This window comes from Cervus elaphus, chromosome 11 (assembly GCF_910594005.1).
Source record: "Cervus elaphus chromosome 11, mCerEla1.1, whole genome shotgun sequence".
Lineage (NCBI taxonomy): Eukaryota > Metazoa > Chordata > Mammalia > Artiodactyla > Cervidae > Cervus > Cervus elaphus.
The window spans coordinates 22,697,006-22,721,519 of NC_057825.1; the positions used below are offsets into that span (position 1 = coordinate 22,697,006).

Consider the following 24,514-nt stretch of genomic DNA (forward strand, 5'->3'; position numbering starts at 1 on the left):
CAAGACATTCTGATAGAGGGAGCACAAAATACCACAGAGAAGTGAAAAGGGGAATAATTTGTGTTTGTTGGAACATGAAGTTGTGGAGGCCAAGGGTAATTGCTTATGAAGAGAGGCTTTCGAGAATGGAATAATCACCAGGCAGAGAAATACAGAGAGAATGTGCCAAGAGTAAGACACAGGAGGCACAAAGGCATAGAATCAGGAAAGTATCTTATAGGAAGAAATAATGAATATTTCTAGTTTGCTGGACCCTAATTACACAAGGGGAAGTGATTGGGTCTAGGACTTTTAAAATCATTCAATGTTATGTAGGGTCTTGAATGCCCAGCCAAGAAGCTTGGACTTGATACTGTAGGCTGTGAAGAGCCATGGAGAGATGATGAGAACTTGAAGGAAATATTTGGAGCTGTGTTTCAGGAAGATTGTTCTGATGCTAATTTGGAACAAAATCTGCATTTAACAACCTAAAAATAATTTTGATGAGGCTGTTAACTTATTTTAATTCATCTATCCTAAGGAGTTAAGTTCTCAGCAATCAGTACTTCCTGTTCTTTCTTCCACTAATCACTAAGGATGTATTTTTTAAAAGTCTGGGGAGAAGAGAATACACTACTATTTATTTAGTACTAACTACCCAATAATTATTATTCATTCTTCACATCTGTGATCTCTCAATGTGGGACTTATAACCACTAGTGTTCAGATAAGGAAACCAGTAATGAAATTTCTTGTCGAAGTCACACAGTTAGTAAGGGGTAAAGGTCAGAGCCTGACTCTGGTGTGTATAGACTCCAAAATCTGTGTTTCTGCTCTCTCGGAATTTCTTTAACAGATTTAAGCAGTTAGAATTACAGCTCTCTCAAGTAGTGCTGGAGCTAAGAATGATTAGAGGCAGGGAACAGATTTTCTCTTCATAAGGAAAGTGTTTCTTTAATAGACTTCCCAACAGTGTTAGCCATTGACAATTCACTCCCTTCAGATCCTGTTGAGAGTTTACATTAAGACCTGGAAACTTATGCAAGGTCCTGAGGATAATAGGCAAAAATATATGGAACCAAAATTAGGGGAGTCTTGGAGGATAAAACAAAAGAACCTTCTGGGAAATGGCATGCCTGGAGACTAGCACCATGAATGCTTTGAAAAAACATTTGATGTTACTTGAATCTGGGCCACAGGGTCTTCTGAGTGTATCTGTTTAGGTAAGAGTTCATGCAGCTGCTGGTTGGAATTTCACCTGGACTTATGCCTAGGAAAAGAAAAACATATAAGCTCATGATCTAGTATCACTTCTTCTTCAACTTAATCTTCTCTGTTGTAAACAAAATTTCATCTATGTAGATGACTTCAAACATTGAAATGGGAAATTCTTCACCTTATAAAGAATAAGTCACTCAGTCATGTCCGACTCTTTTCGACCCCATGGACTGTAGCCTACCAGGCTCCTCTGTCCATGAGATTTTCCAGGTAAGAATACTGGAGTGGGTTGCCATTTCCTTCTCCAGGAGATCTTCCCAACCCAGGGATTGAACCCGGGTCTCCCGCATTGTAGGCAGATGGTTTACCATCTGAGCCACCAGGGAAGTCCTCATAAGGAATACTCACACTGTATTAGCATGAGACAGCCGTGAGACCAGGAACTATTGATTTTGATTGCCTGAGTTTAAATATTGTCTCTCAGGTTTACTTTGTAGATGATTTGAGGCTTATTCATAAACTTCTCTAGTCCTCAGTTTTCTCATCTGTGAAATAGAATGCTAAAACATTTACCTCATAGAGCAGAATAAGTTATTATATAGAAAAGCACTTAAAACAATGGGTGGTGCATAGTATGTGCTATATAATAAAAAAAATCCCTATTGTTTTAATATTATTATTGCCACTAATGATGTTATGATGTAGTCTCCTTCCTAGAACACGACTGTACAACATAGATACTAAATGATACTCTGAGTGAATAGATGGATTAATGAAAATTCTACCAAAATGAGTTCTACCAGAAATTTAATTAATTTCTATCAAGATAGTATCAAACCATAAAGATCTCAAGATTCACTGTTCACTGAGACAAAGCTAAACATTCAGTGTGTTAGGATTCTTGTTACTCACGAGACAAGGTGATTAGGATTCATATTCTTCAGACCATGTATAGGGCACTTAAATCAAAAGTGATGTTTGGGGTAAGCACCATAAATAATGTTGCACTCTCTACAACACCTGACGGTTTCCTATGATGACCAAAATAAATTATGTGTACATACAAATTTATATATATATATTTATAAAATTATGTATAAAATATATATAACTGATTTAGCACCATGAATTAACAAAATTATTTTTATGGTTCAAAATTTTATTTTTTTAAGTTTTGTTGGAATATAGTTGATTTACAGTGTTGTGTTACTTTCACGTGTATAGCAAAGTGAATCAGTTACACACACACACACAGTTTTAGGTGCTTTTCCCATTTAGGCCACTATGGAGTATTGAGGAGAACTTCCTATGCCCTACAGTAGGTCCTTATTAGTTGCCTACTTTATATATAGTAGTGTCTATATGTCAATCCCAATCCCCCAAATTATCCCTCTCGACTCCCGCCAATTTCCCCCAGTGACCACAAGATGTGATCTATCCTGGAGAATGTTCCATGTGTACTTGAAAAGTAGGTGTATTCTGTTGCTTCTGGATGGAATGTCCTATAACTGTGAATAAAGTCTATCTGGTCTAATGTGTTATTTAAGACTCTGTTTCCTTATAGATTTTCTGTATGATCTGTCCATTGGTATAAGCAGGGGTGTTAAAGCCCACCCCCACCCCCCACTATTATTGTGTTACTGTTGATCTCCCCTTTTATGGCTGTTAGCATTTGTCTTATATGTTGAGGTGCTCCTATGTTGGATGCATATATATTTACAATTGTTTTATCTTCTTCTGGATTGATCCCTCAATTGTTATGTAGTGCCCTTCTCTGTCTCTTGTAACAGTCTTTAAAGTCTATTTGTTCTGATATGAATATTGCTATTCCAGCTTTATTTTGGTTTCCATTTCCATGGAAAACCTTTTTTGCCCCCTCACTTTCAGTCCGTATGTGTCCCTAGATCTAAAGTGGGACTCTCATAGACAGCATATATATGGACCTTGTTTTGTATCCATTTGGCAAGTCTGTCTTTTCGGATGGAGCATTTAATCCATTTACATTTAAGGTAATTATCAACACATATGTTCCTATTGTTTTGGATTTGTTTCTGTAGTTCTAATTTCTTCCCTTCCTCTTTTGTTCTTTTGTGATTTGATAACTATCTTTGGTGTTGTGTTTAACAAAATTTTTTAAAATCTTTCTTCTTTTGATTCTTGGATCCAGTTATTCCACTGATGAGAAAAATACTTAGTCACAAAGCAGAAGGCTTTATACACAAAGATGTTCACCATATTATTCATAATAGCAAACAAACTCAATTAGCTAAACATCTAAATATAGCAAAATAAATTGGCAAACACTCCATGAAAGGCATATTAGCCAGACTTTTAAAATTTCATATGCTAAGAATGTGGTTCACTTTACCCAAGTTCTCTTAGAAGAAGATATCTGTATCACTATCTGTGTGTTTGGTGGTGGGGGGAGGGGATTAAAAAAAGAAACATATCTAGAAAATGTTTTTCTTAACCTAGAACCTATTAATACATCTAGACATTCAATGAACCTTCTGAATTTAATGCAAAATTCTCTTTTTACAGGTAGTGTATGTGCTATATAGTAAATTTTATGTCCATGTCTATGACCCCTTCAACAAATTAAGCACCAGTGTTTGGGATCACCTGTGAGTTCAGATTGCTGTATTGTGAGTAAATTAGTTATAGACTCATGTATGAAGAGAAGACAAAATATATCTGATATGAAACCTACAGGCATGTCACTCAAAGACTCATATAGGGATGAGCAACCTATTGCCTGTGGGACAAATCTGGCTGGCCATGTTTGTTTTTGTATGACCCATAGGCAGAACTTTTAAAAGTATTTTTAAAGAGTTTGGGCAGGGGTTGGGTGATAGGGATAAGGAAGAAAAAGACATGAGACATAGATCATATGTAGCCTGCAAAACTTAAAAATATATTCTGATCCTTTACAGAAAAAGTTTGCCAACCTCTGTTATTAGAACACTGCCAAATTGCAGGTAAATTTCAATAATCTCAAGCCTGTCCTTCAGTTTTCCACAGAAAGTGAAACTTAACGCAATTTTTTTCAAAATCCATTGAACTAATTGAGTGACTGGCAAATGGTATTAAAGATTACTGAATTGAATTGTCTGAAGTTGAATTTTCCCAACATTAAGTTCATTGAAAGATTGAAAAACAAAAGGGAGGTAATAATGAATATTCATTCTTTGGGCTTCTCAGGTGGCACTAGTGGTACAAAGCATCCACCTGCCAATGCAGGAGACACAAGAGTCACAGGTTCAAACCCTGGGTCAGGAAGATACCCTGGAGGAAGAAATGGCAACCCACTCCAGTATTCTTGCCTGAAAAATCCCATGGACAGGGAAGCCTGGTGGGCTATATTTCATGGGTGTGCAAACTGTTGACATGATTAACTGAGCACACACACATTCATTCTTTACACAAATAGGAATCTGTGTACAACCAAACTAAGTCTTTGATATAGACCTACTAGAACCTTTATTAGGTAAGAATGTTTAAGACTAATTCAGTTCAATTCAGTTCAGTTGCTCAGTCATGTCCAACTCTTTGCAACCCCATGGACTGCAGCACTTCAGGCTTGCCCGTCCATCACCAACTCCCAGAGATTGCTCAAACTCATGTCCATTGAGTTGGTAATGCTATCCCATCATCTCATCTTCTGTCATCCCCTTCTCCTCCTGGTTTTTATATACAACTAAAAAAAAATAAAATTTTATCTATATTTAAATATTGCATAATGCAGACTAATTTAGGACTTAGCAAGGAATTTGAACATAATAAAATATCTGGAAATATTTCAGTGTTCTAGTTCCATAGATTGCTATTGATGTTTCTTTGCACTCCTGGTTTTGGGGTCAAGGTTTAGCTTGGCTCAAATACCTTATTTGATAGGCCTTCACTGATGCACTCAAATTAATGAGGCTTGCCCATATTTGGCTAATGAAAGACATTTGCAAAGCCTATGAGTTCTGCTCCACTTGTCAGATGAGACCAGAAGATTCCTAACAATTACAAGAGGGAAAAGAACATCATTTAGTGGTACAGTTTGGAGGGTATTTTAGGAGAAGGCAGTCTAGCAGAACATCATGGATACTTTTGGGGATGCCAAAACTGGGGTCTTTGTCAATTTATGGGTGAGCCAGTGTGAACTACTGGAAAGAAGATTAGAAAACTCAGACTCATTTCTATATTTATGTGAATTCTAGCAAACCACTATACTTCGTTGGGCCTCAGTTTCCTTAAACATAAATTGAGAGGGGTGTTGGGTGGGGCTAGGTGACTTAACATGATCTCTACTCCTGGGTTCCTTCTTGCATGGATAAGGCCCTATTCTGAGACCATTGTTGGCTCTCCTAGTAATTGGGGCCTCAAATCCTGTTTTTCTCTGGCTCCAGACCAGGTCTTAGCTGTACCTATGTGTCATTAGGAATCGAGGATTCCATCTACACATCAGTGCTGTGGTATTTCTTTAGCAGGCTGGCCTCCCTCACACCAGCCCTAAAGAATGTTACACACTGTGACCCTACTCTATCGTATCTGTCTGCTCTACTCCACTCCATTCTCTAGGATGATGTGGATGCCACAGCCATTCTCTATTCAGACTTTACTTGAATTCTTCTACAGATGTTAGATCATCAGTTGATGAATTAGCAATCATTCACATATCTAATTTAAGTCTTGAATTCCAAATAATCAGAATAATTTAACCAACATTCATTTTTGTTTCAATAGTTACATACTAGGCTTCTGAAGACTTGAGGTCTGTCTCATGCTTACCTCAAGAATAACAGAACCCATATCAACTTTTTCTTTTTTTTTACTTATATATAGTTGACTTACAGTGTTGTGTTAATTTGTTATACAACAAAGTGATTCAGTTATATATATGTTTATATATACATATATATACACATACATACTTTAATATACTCTTTTCCATTATGGCTTATCATAGGATATTGAATATAGTCCTCTGTGCTATACACTTGGACCTTTTTGTTTATCCATTCTGTAAATTATATAATAACTTACATCTGCTAACCCCAACCTCCCTTCCCCAACGTCCTCCCCCGTAGCAACCACAAGTCTACTCTCTATGTCTGTGAGTCTATTTCTGTTTTGTTGAAAGGTTCATCTATGTCATATATTAGATTCCACATACAAATTATACCATATGATATTGTCTTTCTGACTTAGTATGATAATCTGTAGTTGCATCCATGTTGCTGCAAATGGCATTATTTCATTCATTTTCATGGCTGTGTAGTATTTCATTATATACACACACACACACACATGTGTATATATACCACGTCTTCCTTATCCATTCATCTGTTGATGGACATTTAGGTTATTTTTTTGTCTTAGCTATTGTGAATAGTGCTGCTATGAATGTAGGAGTGCATATATCTTTTTGAATTATAGTTTTACCCAGGAGGGGGAATCACTGGATCATATAGCAATCCTGTTGCTAGTTTTCTGAGAAACCTTTATACTAATTTCCATAGTGGCTGCACAAACTTACATTTCCACCAACAGTGTAGGAGTTTCCTTTTTCTCTACACTCTCTCCAACATTTATTATTTGTAAACATTTTAGTGATGGCCATTCTGACCAGTATGATGTGGTACCTCATTACAGTTATGATTTGAATTTCTCTAGTTATTATGTTGAACATTTTTCCATGTACCTATTGGCCATCTATAAGTTTGATTAGGTCTCATTTGTTTATTTTTATTTCTTTTGCCTTGGGAGACTGACCTAAGAAAACATTGGTACAATATATGTTAGAATATTTTGCCTATGATCTCTTCTAGGAGTTTTATGGTGTCAAGTCTTGTGTTTAAGTCTTTAAACCATTTTGAGTTAATTTTTATGTACAGAGAAAGGGAGTGTTCTAACTTCATTAATTGACATGTAATTGTCCAACTTTCCCGACACCATTTGTTGAACACACTGTCTTTCTCCCATTGTGGATTATTGCCTCCTATGTTGATGATTAACCACAGGTGTGTGAATTTATTTCTGGGCTCTCTATTCTGTTCAGCTGATCCATATATCTGTTTTTGTACAATACTATGCCATTTTGATAGTATCTATAATAGCTCTGTAGTATTGTCTAAAGTCTGAGAGGGTTATGCCTCCTGCTTTGCTCTTTTTCTTCAGGATTGCTTTGACAATTCTGGGTCTTTTGTGGTTCCATATTCATTTTAGGATTATTTCAAGTTCTGTGAAAAATGTCATGGGTAATTTGATAGACATCACATTATATCTGTAGGGTGCTTTGGGCGGTGTGACCATTTTAACGGTATTAATTCTTCCAATCCAAGAATGTGAAAACCCCTATCAATTTACTGCCCCAGCTGACCAGACACACCGCACCAGATGGAATTTTCTCACCTTACACTGAATTAACATTATATCAAAGTAACTTTATGCCAAAATATTGTTTCAAAGCTTGGGATTAGTTACTCTACCCCATGACTGTCATTTTAGGTTATTCCACATATTGTTGGTTCTTAAATACTCTCTTCATATTTTTCTGTACTTCCCCAATGCCCCTTCTTGGGTTCTCTATACTGTTTCAATCAAGTCTGCATTTTTCCGGTGAACAAGCTTGCCTGTATATGTGCTTACTTGGCTGTGCATCTCCTCTGATCTAACCACAGCTTGGCTAGGCCCTGAGAATTCTCCTTCCCCTTATCTCGAACAAAGGACTATGGCATCAGCACCCTTCCCTCACCCCATGTTCCTCCACATCCTTTTTCTTTATCCTTGTGTAAAGTCATATCACAATTGGAAATCTTACATTTACCTGCACACAGATCACATGAAATAACAACTTTTTGCTTTTGACTAGAGTGTTGCACTGGTAATCACTGTTCTACCAGGAGTTCAGATTAACAGTTTAATATTCCTTTGTTAACACAAATATAGGAATAAGAATCATTACAAGCACAACAAAGTTTGCTTAGCAAAACTTTAAAAACTAAAGAAATTCTTAGAGGAGCAACTAAACACAAAGTTCTTAATGGTGAAAATTTGGAAACCAGAAACTCATTTCAGCATATTTACCTCTTCCAAGACCACCTAGGCAGAATGCTTGAACATTAGAAGGGCTGCCAGGAAGTTTGAGTGGGAGCCAAGCAGGCAGCCAAGCTGAGATTTTAGGCCAGGAAAGATATCAATCAGGTCAAACCCGCCAGGCTGGTTTATGACTTCTGGAAACCTCCAAGGTTGATACACACTGGCCCTCAGATATAACCACACCACTTTTCCTTGCCTGGAAATTTGAGAGTTGGTCAAACTGTAACACTTATTTAGAGTAACTCACTTTACAGATAAAGAACTTGATTCATAAAGGGAGAAATGGCTTTTTCAGTATCACAGTCAGTATATGGTAGAGAGAAACTAAAACTCAAGTCACTTGCTGTCTCATTTGTTTTTGTGAAGCAACATGATGAATTGAAACAAATTTTTAAAATACCAGGGGAGAAACAAAAATTACTTAATAATTAAAGAATGATAGCTCTCTATTTTTATGTAGTTTGTCATAAAATACATATTGATACATAAAATATACAAATAGTAAATTTGCTAAAAATAACAGATTCATTGCAAAGATAATTCACTATAATAAAATACCTAGGACTGAGATTATCTGGTAAGAAATGTTGGTTTCCTGTGTTTACTTACTATATAAGATGAGCATCTACAAATACTAAGCCTTCACAACAGGGAATGATCTACATTAATCTAAATGTGTCAGATTGTTTAACCATTGTAAACAACTGAATCCACTGATTTTCTTTTCTTGCGAATGTTTTTGAAATGCCTAGCTGTTTATTGTGCTATGGATGTAGTCAGAGTTCTTAACCTATACTTCAGTTAAGTATATCGAGATGTTATATCAAAATCTAGAACTTAGGAAAGCATATTTTTTAAAAAAGCAATCATCTTAGTCTCAAACATCTCTCAGTTGGGTGTTAGAGAGAGACACCAAACAGATCATTCCAGGATACAGCCATCATTCCTGGGAGGGTGTTGTTATATAGTATGTAGGATTTGAATAGCTGTGGTTGTGCATGTGAGAACAGGTGACATCAAGGTGGGGAAAAAAAGGAATTTAATTACAGCCTGCCTTTCAAAATTCCAAAATGAAAATATAAAGAAGCATATCTTACCCAGAGCACCGAAAAAGGCTCACAGGCATGTTAGATCATGAGATCACCATGGTGGAATTCAGTAAAGAGATGACTTCAGTTAATAAACAAAAGAAGAATCCTCTTCTTCCTACTGAGGGTATTTATTACCCTCCATGTTCTGATTCCCTTCCCCAGCCTTTTGGGAAGAGTGGAGGTGGGTGATTGGAACGTGTTTGTGTGTCTGTGAGGAGGATGTGAGCTGTTATTGGCACTTGTGGTGTGGGGGTTGAATCGGGACATGCAGTCACTTTTTGCTCATGAGTTCCCAGCAGCCTGACAAAGTGGAAAGAACAAGAGATTTAGAGCCAAGAAAAGTTCTACTAAAATAGTAGTCTTTTGACGTGAAGCTCATTAACATACTTGCCCAAGCTTCAGTTTCTTCATCTTTAAAATAAGGAGAGCCACATCCATTGTGCAGGATCTCCAAAGGATAAAAATGGGATCATGTATGGAAGGCATTTAGCCTTTAGTGGGCCACTTATTTGTTCTCATGCTCCTTTCTCTCACTATTGGGTCAATTACATGACCTTCCCAGCTGGACCTCCCTATCCTCTTTCCCTCCATCACCCAGAATGTCACGTTCACCATCACCAGGGCTCCTCAGCCCATGCTTAAAGGAAAAACACAACTTGCCAAGCACAGCCTTTACCTGTAAAACTAGGTGTAGACTTTTGCGAGAACACTCAAGGCCTTGCCTAACCTGCCTTTCCCACCGCTTTCTCATTCCTCTTGTTAAAAAGCCTCAACTTCATCCAGACCTACCTGGGTACATGTGGATGGGCCTGTAGCAACCTTGCCACCTAGAATGCCCCTGTTTTTCTTCTCTAACCCTTCAACGTCTGCTGATTTCCTTAAAGTTCAGCTTATATATTCACTGCCTTCTGGAACATTCCCAAGTAATTCCGACTCATAGTGCTATGTCCTCCTTTGGAAATATGACATGTATTGGCCATGACATTAATATAGCAGATTCTCTTTTATACCCAAATAATTTTCAGTTCCTTAAAGTATTAAGCCACTGTGGTTGTTGTTGAGTTGCTAAGTTGTCTCTGACTCTTTTGAGACTCCATGGACTGTAGTCTACCAGACTCCTCTGTCCATGGGATTTCCCAGGCAAGAATACTGAAATGGGTTTCCATTTCCTTCCCAGGGGATCTTCCCAACCCAGGGATCAAACTTGCATCTATTGCACTGCAAGCAGATTCTTTACCACTGAGCCACTTGGAAAGCCCCAAGCCTTCCTTAGGTGTTAGGTACCACCTTCCTGAGGTAGGTGGCTTAAATACCTCTGGATTTTGCCACATGTGAGGCCTCTTCTCCCCAGTTAGATAAGTTTCTCAAGGGCAGGGTAACAGTTATTCATATATTATCCACAGGATGTGTGGAAGTGGCATGGTCTAGAAAGAAGAAAAAATACAATATTTTCTTTGTAACAGGAGGCACTTGGCTTTTGAGTACACTGAGTGTATTTAATTAAAATGATTAACATAATAAAAGCATGACTTTTCTCACCTCCAACTCTTTGGGGATATAATATGTGGATCAATCATAAAAGATTCAAATCTCTTATCTGCTGGTTCCTTAGTCACCATCTTCCCTTCCAGGTGAGTATGCACAGAATGAGATGAAAAACAAAAAAAAAAAAACCCTGGTGGCAATTTAGTCAAGTTTTGAGAAGCGGGTGTGCTCAGCACCCTTGTCAGTTTCCAGCACAGCATGAGGTCACGGGGAGCCCAGGACTCAAAACACAATTGAAACGGAGTGGATGGTGAATTTCTAGCCTGACGGCTCCCAAACCTATTCTTTCTTGGCCTCCCTTTGAAGGCCTGCAAAAAAATAAGGTTGATGAAGGAATCCTTTCATGCTCCCCAGGCATCAGGAAACCTACCATAACACCTCCCACATCCTGCGCCTTTTCAGAATCCGCCTAAGGAAAGCAGACACACACACATGCCCCCTAGAGTCCTCCATCACGGTGTGGGCCTTTCATTTCACAGTCCTCTTCAAAGTGCTATTTGTCTAGCTTAAAATATGTGAGCTTTCAGGGGGAGGAGACAAGTGCTCTGGAGAAAATAACACACCAGGATAAGCCACATCACATTGTTTCTTCTGGGACACATTTTGTTCTGGGAAAATGTCCTAATCGCCTCTGAGTTTAGTGTTACTGTGTATATCACAGCACTGTGCCTGGGAAAATACAATGACATTTTGTGTGATGACATTGTGAAATAATAGCTTTTCGGTACCATAAGCAGCAGATTGACATGCAACATCTATTAGAAATAGTGAGCATTGAATATTTAATGTATCAAATAGCTCTGTGTACAGGATTGGTTTCATGGCAGGAGGGCAGATTTCATAACCTAAGGTGTGATACAAATTTTAGCACAATTCCAGCTGCTTTTTTATCCCAATATGAAAAATAGACATGTGGCTTGTTAGGAAAACAGTACAAAACAGTATACAAAGCACAGTCTTGGGTCACAAAGACCTAAATATGGGCAAAAGCCCCATGATTTATGAGTTCTGCACCTTTGGGTAAGTCATTTAGCTTCTCTGTATTCTAGTTTCCTATTTTACAAATAGGCAAAAGGAGAAGAGGGAGGCAGAGGATGAGATGGTTGGATGGCATCACCAACTCAACAGGCATGAATTTGAGCAAACTCCAGGAGATAGTAAAGGACAGGGAATCCTGGCATGCTGCAGTCCATGGGGTTGCAAAGAGTCAGACATAATTTAGCAACTGAACAACAACAAATAATATCTCTTTCATATGATTTTTCTCTTGTAATGGTGAAATCTATTAATATACAGCCCCTGAAATATGCTAAACAATTAATGGTCATCATTGCTCTTGTCATTGTCACGATGAAATGATTAACAAATGTGCAGTATCTTACAGAACTGCTTCCCTAACATCTCTTTCTCACCAGCATTAAATCTACCCTTACACACAGGGAGAGCAAGACCATGGCAGGCCCTTAACATTCTCATGACTGTTGAAGGCACTCTGACTTTCCCTGCAGTCTGCTGACAAAAATATAAAGAATGAGAAACATATAAGCTGTTAGGATTTATGTGCTATGAACATTCATGGTTTCAAGAAATCCATTTCCTTACTTTATAGGCAATTCTGTTTTAACTACTGATACAATGCCCTATAATCAAAACTTGAGACTCCTGTCCATCAGAAATTCCATTTTTTTTCCTTTCAAACATTGTATATTAATTTTATATTACTGCTGTAACAAATGACTGCTGACTAAGTGGTAACACAAATTTATTATCATAAAGTTCTGTCAATCAGAAATCTGACACAGGTCTCAGTGAACTAGAATATTTGCAGGGCTCCATTCCTTCTCGAAGTTCTAGGGTTAAATCCATTTTCTTCCTTTTTAAATTTCTCTAAACACCACCCACATCCCTTGGCTCATGGCTCCATTCTTCTACCTTCAAAACCAGCAACATTACTTCTCTGTGACCATACTTCTGTTGTCACATTTCTTTCTCTAATCCCCTTCTGCCTCCCTCTTCCATGCTGAAGAACCTTGTGATTATGTTAAGCTCACATGGATGATCCAGGATAACCACTCTGTTTTAAGTCAGCTAATTAGCAACTTAATTGTATCTGCTTCCTTAATTTCCCTTTGCCATGTAATTGTACATATTCATAAGTTCTAAGTATTAAGATATGGACATTTTTGGGGTAGCCATTATTCTGCCTACTGAGTTTGGCATTAGATCTTTTTCCAAGAAAAGAAACAACCATAAAGAACCAAGTTTTGCCATCTACCCTCACAAACACAGAGAGAAGGCAGTCTATACATTTAAGCGTCAATTATGTGTCAGTCACTTTACCTTTGTTAATTCAACCTCAGGACAGAACCTTTATGTGGACTAGAAGGACCTGCCTACTTCTCTCTCCCTATTTCTCTTAACACTAGTGTGGACCTGCATAGAGCACATATAAATTCTGAGACTCCAAGAAAAAAAGAAAATGTTATGAAAGAACAGAAGTCAGAAAGTTCATGACTGAGAAGTTTGAAAAACATTTAATTTGATGTATTATTTCTAATATTTATTGATCAACATTTATTTCCCTGTTCTAAATACTTTTTTACTTTTATGCATGATTTCATTTCTTAACAGAACTCTAATTGACAGTATTATCTGTGTGTCAGAGAAAAAAAATTAATTTCCACAGTTAGGAACATTGTTCAAAGACACATATGGGTAGTTTCCAGAACTGAATTTGAACCCAGTTTGTGTGTGTGTTAGTCATTCAGTCATGTCTGACTCTTTGCGATTCCATGGACTGTAGTCCCCCAGGCACATCTGTCCATGGAATTTTCCAGGCAGTAATGCTGGAGTGGGTTGCCAATTCCCTGCTCTAGGTGATTGTCCTGACTCAGGGATCAAACCTGGGTATCCTGCTTTACAGGCAGATTCTTTACCATCTGAGCCACCAAGGAAGCCCCTGAACCCAGTTAGCCTTGGAAATGCATTCGGAGAGAGAGCAAGGTGGCAGAGCAGGAAGACCCTGAGCTCACCTCCTCCCACAAACATGCCTGATAATACATAGAATATCTTTCCCTGAGAATGACCTGAAGAGCAGCAGAACAGCTCTTCTACAACCAATGATATAAAACACACACAGAGACTGGTAGGAGAAGAGTAGTGACTTAATTCAGATCTACGCCCCAGCAGGCAACCCACAAGCTCAAATTTCTCTAAAAAGCAAGGGATTCAGACCCCATATTGGGCACCCCAGTGCTGAGGTTCAGCATGAGGGAGAAGAGTACCCTTGATTGACTGAAAATCAGTGAGGCTTACCGGAAGCCTTTAGGAAATTGAAGCTGCTCTTAAAGGCACACACACAGACCTACTCTCTCCCAGTGCCAATGCAGAGGCAGCAGACTGAAAAGTGCCTGGTGCTCTGTCTGGCATGCCTAGCTGCCCCAGCACTCCACTTGTCCCACACTGGGCTCCTGTTCCAGTCCCTCAGTCCAAGGCGGTGACTGCTAGCACCCCCCAGGAGAAGCAGTGATTCACACCAGGCTCCAGCTCTGGCCCCCCCCCCACTGCCAAGGCAGTGGTCACCAGCAAGCCTTGGGAGAAACCTCAGCCCAACCTCAGTGCTATCTCTAACCCCCTCTACCTCTTCATGGATCCAAATGACACCCTCCAAGGCAAGGACCCTGGAACACTCCAAGAAAAGCCTCAGGCTATCCTCATTTTAGCACCAACTCTTCCAGAAGAGCCACTGGACATATGCAGACTGCATACATAAGAACACTCCTTCAAGAGCAGAATAGGTAACTGCTTTGTCTGATTTCACAGGGAAAAAGAGAAAGTGAAACAAAACAAGTAAGACAGAAATATATTCCAAACTAAAGAACAAGATAAAATCTAAGGCGGGGGGTGGGGGGGGACTAATGAAACTGAGATAACTAATTTACTTGACAAAGAATTCAAAACAATAGTCATAAGAATTCTTACTGAACTCAGAATCGAGGAATGCAGTGAGAACTTTAAGAATTAGAGAATGTAAAAGAAGAATGGATCAACGTCTAAGAGTATAATAACCTAAGTGAAAATCACATTAGAAAGAAGCAACAGCAAATTAGACAATCCAGAAGAACACATAAATGGACTGGAAGACAGGATAGTGGAAATCAGGATAGCAAAAAGAAAAAATAATAATGAGGATAGTTTAAGGGCCCACTGGGACAACATTTAATATACTAACATTTTCATTAAAGGATTCCCAGAAAGAGAAGAGAGAGAGAAAGTGTACCCTTACCTGAAGAAGAAATGCAGGTCCAGGAATCACAGAGAGTCCCAAATAAGATGAATCCAAGGAGGCCCACACCAACACATATCATAATTAAAATAGCAAAACTTTAAAGAGAAAATTTTAAAGGTAGCAAGAGCAAAACAGAGAGTCACATAATAGGGAGCTTCCACAAAGCTACAAGTTTATTTTTCTTCAGAAATTTTATAGGCCAGAAGGGAGTGGAATGATTTATTTAAAGTTCTTAAAGACGGGGGAGGGAAAAAAAAAAGAACCTACAACCAATGATATGACCCAGCAAGACTATCATTCAGAATTGAAGAAGAGATAGTCATTTTTCCAAAAAGACATGTAGAAGGCCAACAGGCACATGAAAAGATGCTCCCCACCACTAATCATCAGGAAAATGCACCTCAACAGCAGTGTGAGATATCACCTCACACTTGTTAGGATGACAGTAGTCAAAAGGACAAGAAATAACAACTATCAGAGAGATATAAAGACAAGAGTTCCTAGTACACTGTCGATAGGAATGTAAATATGCAAATTGGTGCAGCTGCTATGGAAAACAGTATGCAGGTTCCTCAAAAAAATTAAAAATAGAACTACCATGTGATCCAGCAATTCTACTCCTGGGCATACATCTAAAGAAAATGAAAACACTAATTTGAAAAGTTAGTTTTAATTTTTATTGCAGCATATTTACAATAGCCAAGATAATGGAAGCAACCTAAGCACTCATCAACAAACAGATGGATAAAAAAGATATGAGATAGATGTACACACACTGGAAAATTATGCAGCTATATAAAAGAATGAAATCTTGTTTTTTGCAGCATGTTATTATAGTTAGTTATTATAATAGTGGTTATTATAGTTATTGAAAAAAATCAGACAGAGGAAGATAAACACTGTTTTCACTTATATATAGAATCTAAAAACAAAATAAATGAACAAATACAGCAAAATAGAAGCAAACTTACAGAGAACAAGCTAACACCGGAAGAGAAAGGGATAAAAAGAGAGGCAAAATACATGAAGGGGATTAAAAAGTACAAACTGCCAGCTATAAAATAAATAAGTCAGAAGGCTGTGCAGTACAGCACAGGAAATTGGCCAACATTTTATAACTTTGTATGGTTTGTAATCTGTGACAATATTGAATCATTATGTTGTATATCTGAGACTAATATAATATTTTAAGACCAATATACCTCAGTTTAAAAAAGTGAAAGTCACTCAGTCATGTCCGACCCTTTATGACCCCATGGACTATACAGTCCACGGAATTCTCCAGGCCAAAAAATTGGAGTGAGTAGCAGTTCTCTTCTCCAGGGGATCTTCCCAACCCAGGGATTGAACCCAAGTCTCCTACATTGTAGGCAAATTCTTTACCAGCTGAGCCACCAGGGAAGCCCAATTGAAAAAAAAAAAAAAAAGTATTAAATCATTATAGAAACTGTCTCCCACATGTTCAGTCACAGAGCATCTGTTGAAAACCAAAGCTTGAAAGGATCTGAATTCATATTTAAAACAACATATTGAAGCCAGATCAGAATCAGTGTTTAGTCCTCCAATGATGATTTCACTGAAGGAGAAAATCCTTTGGAAAGGTAAGCATAGGATATTCCCAGGGAAAAACAGGACCTTGAGCCCAGCAGAGTAGGGGGAGGCATGTATTTGGGAAGAGTTGATGGCTGAACTATGTGGAGGAGGAAGGACAAGGTTACCAAAAAGACAACAACATGGGTAATAGGCTCAGAGATGTCAGTACCAGTGGAACATAAAATGCAAGAAAGAAAATGCAATGGGACAGGTAGACAGAGACCAAAATATTTATGTCTTTGAAGGCCATGCAAAGAGTTGAAACATTCTGAGTGGAGAATAAATACGACCAGATTTATAGTTAAAAAGAATATTGGGGCTCAAAAGCGTGGGGTTATTTATATATAATTGTGACTGATTTGCACTGTTGTATGGCAGAGACTATCACAACTTTGCAAAGCAATTATCTCCCAATTAAAAAAAAAAGAATGTTGGGCACTTGCGATTGAGTGGAAAGAGGACTAGACGCCGAATAGAAACCTATTAGCCTGATGCCAGAGCCTAGAGAAGTGGTAAGACTTGAGTTACAATTGATCAGTGGTGATGAAGAGAAGGGACCAAGCTGAGAATCATCCAGAGGATTTTAGAATCTCAGCCGCTGAATCAAGCTGCCTCCTCCTGAGACAGTTGGGATGCTGTGTTCCCTGGATAAATGACAACTTCGGTGAGCAGCTTGGTACCTGTGGTGAGGCACAGTGAGGTGACCTTGGAGGTCCCCTTTTCTCCGAGACTCGAATTGAATTGCTCTGAAGTGCCAAACTTCCTCCTCGGAGGAATAATTGAGAGCCTGCCTTAGCCTTTGCAGCAGTGCTCAGACTTTCTGCAAAGAAGATTCTATTTTCCAAATGAAGTCAGTAAAAGTTCTTATGGCTTTTAATTCACGTCCAGGATGGAAACTCTAATGTTCTCATTCTCTCACTGAATTGCACACAATTCATAGTGTTTTTGTCTGGCTGTTCAGGGAGAAAATCATCATTGGATTTCCCTGTTACAGAGAGGAGTAGAGAAGGCCCAGAGATCAACCTAAGTATATTTTCACATTTTCTTGTTAATTATTTGACAGTGCTTCACAGATGGATAAAGATTTTACTGAAAAGGACAAGGTTTATCCTTTGACCTAATAATGAACCTACCATTTTAGAATCTCTCTTAACATCCATAGATTTAATCACGATCTCACTGCACAATAAGGATTTGTTGAGTGACTTACTCAAGGAGCAAACATGTTTCTGCACCCTCTGTGAAAGAAACTCTGGGTGAGCTATTGACTAGTTACATACCTGCACCATACATGTGGGTCAACCTCTCTTATCTCCAGTTCATCCTCTATAAAACAGCATAATATGAACTAATGTAGCAAACATAATGACAGGAAGAAAATGATTCACCAGAGGTACACCTAAAGCTTCAATACTGGGCAAGGTAAAGTTTGGAAGAGAAAGTTTGATTAAAATAGCCTTGTACAGAAAGTGTCAAGGCAGCCATTTTCTGCGCAGAGTTTATTTCTGTGTAAGAGAGGATAGATCCCCCGTTAGGTGCAGAACTCAAACAGTAGGCTGGAGTATAGAACTTTCAATGAAGAAACAGGGAGCTATGGGTCTTCACTAAGGTGTGACTTTATTCCTAAAGAAATAAATCATCAATGTCATGATCACTCAGTCATTTCTGAGTTTTTGTAATCCTATGGACTATAGCCTGTCAGGCTTCTCTGTCCATGGGATTTTCAGGCAAGAATACTGGTGTGGGTTGCCATTTCCTCCCAGGCGATCTTCCCAACCCCAGGGGTCAAACTCCAGTCTCCTGTATTAGCAAGCAGATTCTTTACTACTGGGCCACCAGGGCAGCCCAAAGAAATAGAGACAGACATCCACAGTTCTTTTTGGAAAGAATAGAAATAATGAGATTAGCAACTTGCATTTGTTGAGCGTTTTCTATATGCCAAGTACCATGCTAATGCTCCCCCTAGAATGATTTTAATTTTACTCTTCACAATACTTGTTTCCTTATTTTACCATAAGAAAAATGAAGCTTCAAGAGATCACATGCTTATCACATGCTTAATACAATAATGTTGCACAGCTATTGTATTAACATAAGTCAAGTTGGAATTCTGCTATCTAATCCTATATAAAGTTTAATGCTCAGCTGATCTTATAATGCAAAACTTCAGCCATCTCCTCCACTAAGCTCAAAAGACTAAACAGTTTCTTCAAATGATCCATAAAAGTGCAAGTAAGTATACACAGGCCAATGTGCAGTAGGGATGAAGGTGGAACTTAGGCAAGAGAATCAGTACAATTGGACAATGCCCAAAATCAAGTGAAAAAGGATCATCTTAGAGTTTCCCTCTACTCCTTAGTGAGGAGCTGTGTGAAAAATGGTAACAGAAAATTACTTAGATTGTGTGTATCTGTGCAGTATGTGAATATGCAGCAAGAAAAAAAATTTTTAAGTAGATACATGAAACTAGATCTTATGGTAGAAACATATCCCTTTGAATATTTGGGGGGCACTGTATGGATAGTTAGAGAAGGAAATGGCAACCCACTCCAGTATTCTTGCCTAGAGAATTCTGTGGACAGAGGAGCCTGGTTGGCTACTGTCCATGGGGTCACACAGAGTTGGACACGACTGAAGCGACTTAGCATGCATGCAAGCATTGGAGAAGGAAATGGCAACCCACTCCAGTGTTCTTGCCTGGAGAATCCCAGGGACAGAGGAGCCTGGTGGGCTGCCGTCTATGGGGTCGCACAGAGTCGGACACGACTGAAGTGACTTAGCAGCAGCAGCGGTATGGATAGTAAGGAGAGAAAATGGTCAATTTCATGTCTTTGCCTGATGAGGACTTAGAAGGGAAGGAGAAATGATAAAACTTAAGTACTTACAAACCACCAATCCTAAAGGAAATCAACCCTGAAAATTCATTGGAAGGACTGATGCCAAAGCTGAAGCTCCAATATTTTGGCCACCTGATGCGAAGAGCTGATTCATTGGAAAAGACTCTGATGCTGGGAAAGATTGAGGGCAAGAGGAGAAGGGGGTGACAGAGGATGAGATGGTTGGATGGCATCACTGACTCAATGGACATGAATCTGAGCAAACTCTGAAAGAGAGTGAAGGACAGCGGAGCCGGGCATGCTGCAGTCCATGGGGTCGCAAAGAGTCAGACACGACTTAGCAACTGAACAACAGCAAAGTACTTACAGATCTGCCAGGCTATTACAAGATGAGTAAAGAGGTAAAATGGCCTTTTTCTTTGGAGAGCACATTCATAAGCCACTTAGAAAAGAGATAACTAAATTCTACATGTGAAACAAGTGAGAGGGACTGAGCTGCAAGGAGGCTTTTGAAGAGAAGTGGCAAGCCTGAGAAAGGCAGCAAGAGGGAGTATTTTCAAGCGGTGAGATGTCAGAAAGACTGGCATCTCAGATATGATATTTTAAAGATAAAATATATGATACAAAGTGAAAGACAACTTTGATTTGTACCTTGCCTTTGTACTGTGAATAGCAAACTCTAAACACTCGATTCTTCCTGTAATTAAATTTATACATTTAATTTTATGCATAGTACTTAATTTTATGTGATTGTCACTGCTACATATTAAAACCTGATCATTGCCCCCCAAATTTTTAATGAAGTTTATTATTTACCACAGCCATTTCTAAGAGAACTCACAGAGCACAAATTGAATTCCACTCCTGGATGGGTAAGGAGAAAAGCAAGCATAGGACATTAAAGTTTAGTTCAAGCAGACAACTGGGTCAATTTTATCCAAATCTCAAAGGACAGATGGCCATAGCTAAGATCTGTCTTCCATATTACATTCACTAAATTAACTGAACTAGATGAACAAACTTCAAAAGCACCAAGCAATCCTTTTTCTTAAAACCTTAAGCAGGAAGAAACTTCCAGAAACTATTTTACATGGGTGTCTGAGGTAATTTACTTAGAACAGTGAATAAGAGGAAGACCTTTCAAGTCAAACAGCCCAGGACTGTGAGCTAAGCGATTCTATGAGCCAAACCTGTAACCTGGAGCAAGTTACCAAACCTCTTGAAACTTTGATCTCCTCATTAGTAAAATTAGGTTATCAGTACTTCTCTACAGGTTTGTTGTAGGAATTAAATGACATAAGAATGTAAATTATTTACTTCAGAACCAAATATATTAAAAGTACTCACCCTAGAGACAGGCATCAGGGCAAAGACTGATAGAGAAATTTAGGAAAACCAAATTACCAGCCCTCAGAACAAATTATACTCCCACCAGCTGGTATACCCAAGTAGCAGCAATATCCAGAAGTCTTCAAAGGACATGTGTGTGAAAGCTTCTTCAGCTCTGTTGTTGTTTAGTCTCTCAGACCTGCCCAGCTCTTTTGCAACCCCATTGACTAGCCTGCCAGGCTCGTCTGTCCGTGGAATTTCCCAGGCAGGAATACTGGAGTGTGTTGCTATTTCCTTCTCCATTTTCCAGCTTTGCCATACTGTAATTTTTAATGTTGCTCTTTTCTCAACAATACAGAGCTATACAGTAAACTCCTTGAGACTAGACCCATACCACACTGTTTACCATGCAAAAGCCAGAATGATTAATTACTCAGGAAGGGTTTTTTCCTCAACAGAATAAAACCAGATATCTTTACTCAACAATGGTGGCTGAATGTAAACTGTCTTCCCAGCACTCTAAAGGACCTGAATGGGGAGAAAAAAAAAAGTTCTAAAGCATTTAGAGCACCATCAGTCTTACAGAAGAGAAGAAATATGGGAATGAGCTTTCTGGAAGAGTTGTCCTTCATTGCCGAGGATGATGAATGACAAGCCTTCAGGTAGATCAGAAAAGCCAAACCAAAGGAAGCAGTGCTAATGTGTGAGGGCTCATTACGGAACCCATGGTCCCTTTAGCACAGCATCACATGCCACAAGTGATGTCATGGGTCATGAAATATAGGCACTTGCAATTCCCCACTGGGATCGTATTTATCTTGAATTATTTACCACCAGATTTCCTAACAGTGGGAACAGGCTAATAATGTGGTTTTTGTGGGGGTGAGGGGGGTCCTCAATTTCTAATTAATCCATCTCTAGGAGATAGAATGGGGCTGACAGAGCCACAGTCCATAAATAATTACAATTAGTGTCTTTAAGGAATCATCAAAGTTTCATGGCATGAGAAACCACATTTCCAGCAAGAACACTCAGTGGAAAACACTTTGGAATAGATTGCCTCTGATTCCTGTAAGGTGGCATTTCTTTCAGGCTACATTAGATCCCATCGTTAAGGTGAATGCCATCCATTGGGGAGATGGATGACAGAATTTTAAAGTAGGCAAAAGTGAGGTGGCTTTTCATCAAAGATTGTATTCTAGTCCCAGAAACGATACGTAGAGAAATTGGCTGTGGGAGAAATAATTACAATTCGAATGTGTGGACTCAATAACGCGTGACCTTTCAAAGATTCTCCCTGTCGTCTTTGGGATGGAGTCCAAACTTCTCAGCACACTGGCTCCTGTTGTCTTCTCCAGTCTTCTCTTCCCCACTTAAATATTGCTCTTGGGTCTACTGAACTATTTGCAGTTCCCAAAACACACCATACTTTATGTTTGGGGGCCATTTTTCTTTCTGTCTTCTGTGCCCGGAAGTCTTTCTCTTCCTGCGTGGCATAACTAAGTCCTTAATGATTCAGTTAAAAGGTTGCTTTCCCAGACCCCCTCAGGCATGGATGTTAACTCCCTCATTCCTGCCTTCAGCCATCTCTTCATTCACCTTTGTTGTAAGGCCAGGTACCCCGAAGTGCCACTGTGAGGTTAACAGTGTCTCCTTCTTCTTCTTCTTTTTTTTTTTTTTTTGGTAAAATGCTTTTTCTTCTTTATTATTTACTCTATAGTATTTTTTTAAACTTTTTTATTTTGTATTGGCAGATAGCTGATGAACAATGTTGTGACAGTTTCAGGTGAATGGTGAGGGGACTCAGCCATACATAAACATGTATCTATTCTCCCCCAGCCCCCTTCCCATCCAGGCCACCACATAACACTGATCAGAGTTCCATGTGCTATACAGTAGGTCCTTGTTGGCTGTCCATTTTAAGCATAGCAGTGTATCATTCTTCCTGTATTTTACCAAAGCCTGCCAGAGGGACAGGCTCATGGCAATGTGGTTTTTATGACTACAAAAGATGTCATAAATCTCAACTCTCAAAATAATGTATATCAAATAAAATGGATAAGAGTTCCAAATTGAATGTAAAAATATAAGGTTACTTTTGCCATAAGGAAAAATGACAAAAGATGTCATAGAAATGCTAATCTTGTCCCATAGGATTTGAACTGGCCATTATAATTGAGAAATGTGCAAGTTACATATTGAACTAGTTACACATTCATGGGTAACTTGTTCCTTTTACCTGGAATTTCCTCACCTCAACATGTCCAAATTTCATCACTTTAAGCTCCCCCGCTGACTCCTCTTTGAGAGTTCTGATGTTAGCTTCTTGAAGACCTGCTCTTCCGTTTCTCTGAGTTCCTATACTTTAATTGCTTTTCTCTTGTAGCACTTATAGCAGCACTTATAGCTATCTCCTTTATAGTTATTTAGGTAATTTAGGTAAATTATTGAGTGATATTGTCTCACTAAATTAGAACTTACTGAGGGCAGCATTCTATGTGTTCTGTTCTGGGTTAATATTTTCTTTCACTGTTCAGTATCTGTTACTGTATAACAATTCCCCCAAATTGCTTAAAACAATAACAATCACTTATCTCTATGATTTGGGGGTGTCAGGATTTGGGGAGGTGCTTAGTTGGGCATCGTTGACTTGGTGTTTCTTATGTAGTTATAGGCAGAGAGTGGCTGGAGCTGGAACAGTGAAAGGCTAAAGCCCCTGGGGGCTAACTGGTCATCTCTTCTCTTCTTTTCATCTACTTTGGGTAGTTCTCTGCATGTTTTCTCTACATGAGTTAGTTTGGGCTTCCTCACAAGATGGCAGCCTCAGACTTCTTCAAGTGAACTCTCCAAGGCAAGTGTCCTGAGACAACCAGAAGCTGTATTGCTTCTGTGACCCTAGTCTCAGAAGTCAGGGCTACAGCATGCTATTAGTTATTTCAGTTACAAAAGACTGATTCAAAGGGGGAGGGTATAACCAGACTGAGCCTTGTTTAATAATTAGTTTTGGAATGAAAAAGTAAGCACAAACACAGTACTATAGTGTATGGATGGGTATTCCTTATTGTAGATTCTTTTTCTGCCATGGAAAGGTTATGTAAAATTTAGGGGGAAAAACAGTCAGAACTATACAACCTGTTCCAGGAGATTCTAGTTCTTTCTACAAACAGGTAAAGGACAAATGTCACTTACATTCCGGTATTCTGGCCTGGAGAATTCTATGGACTGTATAGTTTTTTATTCCTTTTAAAGAGAAACTTTCTGTTTGTGTGTTTTGCCCTCTTTGAACTTTGGAAGTTTAAAGTTGTTTCTCTTTTAAATCAGGTTTATTGGGGTATAATTATTGTAAGAGTTTTATTGATATATAAGTCATATATCATATAACTTACCATTTCAAGTGTGCAATTGAACTGCTTTTACAGATTCAGATTCATAGTCACAGACTTCAGGCAATCATCACCACAAACCAATTTTAGCACATTTTCATCACTCTAGACAATAAAGAATCCACCTGCAATACAGGAGATCTGGGTTCAATCCCTGGTGCT

At 38.7% G+C, this 24,514-nt stretch overlaps 1 long non-coding RNA gene across 1 annotated transcript; it reads right to left on the reverse strand.

Moving 5' to 3' along the window:
• Window positions 1-872: 872 nt before the first annotated feature.
• Window positions 873-21,089, reverse strand: LOC122703263. The gene is made up of 3 exons (XR_006343429.1): window positions 20,988-21,089; window positions 1,606-1,742; window positions 873-1,249 (listed from the first exon to the last, which is right to left on the reverse strand). It is a non-coding gene; the product is annotated as an uncharacterized LOC122703263 (long non-coding RNA).
• Between the last annotated feature and the right edge of the window lie 3,425 nt (window positions 21,090-24,514).